The sequence below is a fragment of the Argopecten irradians genome, unplaced genomic scaffold (assembly GCF_041381155.1).
Source record: "Argopecten irradians isolate NY unplaced genomic scaffold, Ai_NY scaffold_0759, whole genome shotgun sequence".
Classification (NCBI taxonomy): Eukaryota; Metazoa; Mollusca; class Bivalvia; order Pectinida; family Pectinidae; genus Argopecten; species Argopecten irradians.
Window position 1 is genome coordinate 16537 of NW_027188226.1, and position 4843 is coordinate 21379.

The window sequence follows — 4843 nt, forward strand, 5'->3', positions numbered from 1 at the left end:
TTATTTAACCCTTAGACTGCCAAGTTTTTGACGTCGCCAAATTCGAACTGTCAAATAGCCGACCTGCCAATTATGACGTTATGGCAATTATGACGTCATTTCATTTTTGCTTTTAATGCATATACGCTGACACAGACACTCGCCTTAATGATTATTAGAAGAAAGAAAATATGAATAAATTTGTTTAAATTGTATTAATATACTAATACTTTTTTATATCATACTTACTCATTTCATATGTTTCTGTTTTTTAAATATTACAAAGGCGAGTTTATGACATATGAAAAATGATGAATCCATCAAAGTTGAGTTATATTGTATATATTTACACGTACGTATGTACTTATATACACGCCACTGTGCTATATTGACTAATTAACAACACAAAGACAAGTTTTTTCTCAAGATCAACCTTAAGTCAATTTGACATACATAAAATGATATATTTATTAACTTATATAATAACGTTATAGGTTTTTGAGTGAAATCCGTGTATTTCCGAAACACAGTTTACACACCACAGGCCTATATACATAATTCTTTTATTTCAGTTGATGGTGTAGTTTTAAATCTACATTTCTATGCAGTGGTGTAATCGAATACATTCTCTATGCAATCTTCTCCTGCATAGCGTACATGCAGTTCGGCTTCGGCGCCTGATTTCTCCGCGAGCACGGCTAGAGCCATCCTCGATACTCCAGGGGTTCCGATCACTTAAGTGATCGGAACCCTGGAGTATCGAGGATGGGCTAGAGCATACACAACAGTCTTTTTTTTTTTACTTCCGTTGCGGGAGGACGTCTACATGACATCTCCTCGGTCTCGGTCTTACTTCCTGTGCATCGGGCTGAACTCCAGCTAAATTTTCTATGACCATCTGAATAAACTTAAGCCTTGATACCACTCTATCCGACGTGTTGTTCTTATATAAAATATAGGCGTTCATCTACCTATTATATTGGTGAATGATGTTTGGGCGTCCGGTCTGCATCTCCTGAGCAGGAAGGAAAGTGCTCAACATACGCACTGGTTTTTTACCCACTTCGTCTTTGTACGCTACACAAAGAACATCTCTCTGGCGCATGTGAATGGCAGTGCCAGCCTGGTGGTCTGCCTGCTGAATGTTACGCGGCATTGGGCGATTTTTTCGCAATGTTCCCGTTACATAGGTATTGCATGTTAAAAGACGGGATGCAAGATTAAGAGAAGAAATATATTAAGAAGAAATAGCTATCAAAGAATACATGGTAGCCTTTGTGAAACAGGGAGGTTTATCTCAAGAGACTTTCCATGACATGAGTTCCTTGCAACTCTCCTCTTGGTGTTGGATCAAATTGTCTCCCTCTGTAAATCCAGTTGCCGCTTCACACAGCATCCAGAACTTGATACCGAATTTGGCTGCCTTGGTTGGAATATACTGACGCATTATACTCTGACCTCTTGCAGGCACTAGCGTCTCGTCTACACATAGCTCCTGATTGGGTATCAAAAACCTTTGAAATATTCTGTTGATAAAGGTTAGCAGTGGTTTGAAACGTGCAGCTGGATCATATGCTGGATGCTGCAAAATAATGAACCATTCTAATACATCGTACATTTTTGAAAAAATTGCCAAGTCTTTTAAACCGTATCGTTTTACAACATTCAGGGACGGCAAATTAGCTTAACAATTTCATAGAAGGAAGTATGACAGACCTTTAGTCTCTGTTATTTAATGAATGCTCACATTTCCTATTTTATATAAAAACAAAAAACTATGCCTAAGCTTTATCACTCAATAACACATACATGTCTCCGATAATCAGACACGTGCAGGAACTAACTTTAAGATGTTTTGGAATGTATTCCTAGAAGAAATTGTCTTAAACCAGGATGAAAGTTGGCTTGGTAACATAGGATTCAGATACTTTCTATGGATGTCTTTCTAACAATTCCCACGTTAAAAAATATGGCCAAAAAGGATTTGAACGTCTGTACTGTCAATAGTTTCCATCTATGCAGTCGTGCGAACCTGCCTAAATTTTCTGTCGTTCGAAGATAATTCCTCGCATATCTGTCAAAGTAATACATACAGATACATGTAAATGACAATAAAATTGCAATTAAGGAATGGATAACGTTTTTAAATCATATGTACTGCATGCTACAGTAGATCGGTATTATCTAATACATGTATGCAGTTGATAGATATTGTCAAATATACGTATACAGTAGATCGGTAATATCAAATACATGTATAGAGTAGATCGGTATTATCAAATACATGTATACAGTAGATCGGTATTATCAAATACATGTATACAGTAGATCGGTATTATCAAATACATGTATACAGTAGATCGGTATTATCAAATACATGTATACAGTAGATCGGTATTATCAAATACATGTATACAGTAGATCGGTATTATCAAATACATGTATACAGTAGATCGGCATTATCAAATACATGTATACAGTAGATCGGTATTATCAAATACATGTATACAGTAGATCGGCATTATCAATACATGTATACATCGGTATATCAAATACATGTATACAGTAGATCGGTATTATCAAATACATGTATACAGTAGATCGGTATTATCAATGTATACAGTAGATGGTATTATCAAATACTGTATACAGTAGATCGGTATTATCAAATACATGATACAGTAGATCGGTATTATGATACAGTAGATCGGATTATCAAATTACATTATACATAGTATATAAATAATTATACGTAGATCGGTATTAATACATGTATACAAGATCTTATGCATATACAGTAGATCGGTATTCTCAATATTATCAAATACATGTCAAATACATACAGTAGATCGGTATTATCAAACACATGTATACAGTAGATCGGTATTATCAAATACATGTATAGAGTAGATCGGTATTATCAAATACATGTATACAGTAGATCGGCATTATCAAATACACGTATACAGTAGATCAGTTATATCAAATACATGTATAGAGTAGATCGGTATTATCAAATACATGTATACAGTAGATCGGTATTATCAAATACATGTATACAGTAGATCGGTATTATCAAATACATGTATACAGTAGATCGGTATTATCAAACACATGTATACAGTAGATCGGTATTATCAAATACATGCATACAGTAGATCGGCATTATCAAATACATGTATACAGCAGATCGGCATTATCAAATACACGTATACAGTTGATCGGTAATATCAAATACATGTATACATTAGATCGGCATTATCAAATACATGTATACAGTAGATCGGTATTATCAAATACATGTATACAGTAGATCGGCATTATCAAATACACGTATACAGTAGATCGGTATTATCAAATACATGTATACAGTAGATCAGTATTATCAAATACATGTATACAGTAGATCGGTATTATCAAATACATGTATAGAGTAAATCGGCATTATCAAATACACGTATACAGTAGATCGGTATTATCAAATACACGTATACAATAGATCGGTAATATCAAATACACGTATACAGTAGATCGGTATTATCAAATACATGTATACAGTAGATCGGTATTATCGAATACATGTATTACCAGAAGTATAGGTACAGGGTAGGACGAGTGGGACGATATTTATGTTTATGAAAGGTACAATAGAAGAAAGATTTTATGGATTTACCGTAAAGCTTTGAATGTAATTTACAAGACTGTGTTCCTTATTTTATGCGATATTAAGTAATAAAAACATATAATACACAGACAATTAAATTATGGGCTGCTGGAGTGTGTATAATTTTGTCAATTTATTATTTTGCTACATATTTTGCTGATTTCCGTTATATCTACATATTTCACAACATTTGATGAATAATTTTCTTTTCAATGCACTTTCTTATTAAAACTTATAAAAAGATCCACTCACAAAGTGCATGACAAATAATAGTTCTAAGGTTGATCATCAAATATATTCTTTTCCAATTCAACTTTGTAAATCAATATTACTGGTACTAGATGTAATCACGTCGCACTTGTTAACGCAGACAGTTTATCATGTTGCCTGTTTACTTGTTCGTTTGACGAACGATCTCCTTCATCAGGCATTCGGGAAATAAAAACAAAAAAGTATATAATGGGCCTGGCATCCCTTGAAGGCATGTTGAGCTGTCTTGGATTTTCTTGAAATCTTGCATTTCTTATTTTCTTTTGAGGGAAATACGCGGAACCACGCCATCACGCCGTCAATGTCTGACGTCATGATACATGACGTCATAATGTCAATGGCGTCATCATTTCGATGGCGTCAGTACACCGTTATTTTGCAGGAAATGAAATTTTATCAATAAACATGATCTATGTCTTGTCTTCTATCTCTAGGTTAAAACATGTGTTTATAGTAAAATAAATGTATCCCCATCGGCCCAAATCGGCCTTTGGCAGTCAGGGCATATGTACGATCGGCCCAAATCGGCCTTTGGCAGTCAGGGACTGGTATGATCGGCCCAAATCGGCCCGTTGGCAGTTAAATGGTTAATGTTAAGAATATTCTTGGTATAAAATACTACTGAAATTCTCCAGTCTTTAGTTTTCGCATGAGAATAATCGAAGCTAATAAACTGGATCACCGCCATACAGATTCCATTAGTAAACATTAACAAATATGACGTCATCAGACGGGTGGATGACGAGGACGAGACACACATTATCGTACAATAGGAGAAGTTTCATTGAAATCTGCATCAACGATATCATGCAAATGGCTATGTGTGTCAGGCTAATATAGTAGTTTAACTCCCTCTCACAATTGAAAACGTCTGACGATAGACATCGGATCGGGCGAGCTAGTGTTTGTATACATATGCATTCAATATAT

At 34.9% G+C, this 4843-nt stretch overlaps 1 pseudogene; it reads right to left on the reverse strand.

The window, feature by feature from the left end:
• Positions 1 to 479: 479 nt before the first annotated feature.
• On the reverse strand, positions 480 to 2053 carry LOC138313575 (piggyBac transposable element-derived protein 4-like; annotated as a pseudogene).
• Between the last annotated feature and the right edge of the window lie 2790 nt (positions 2054 to 4843).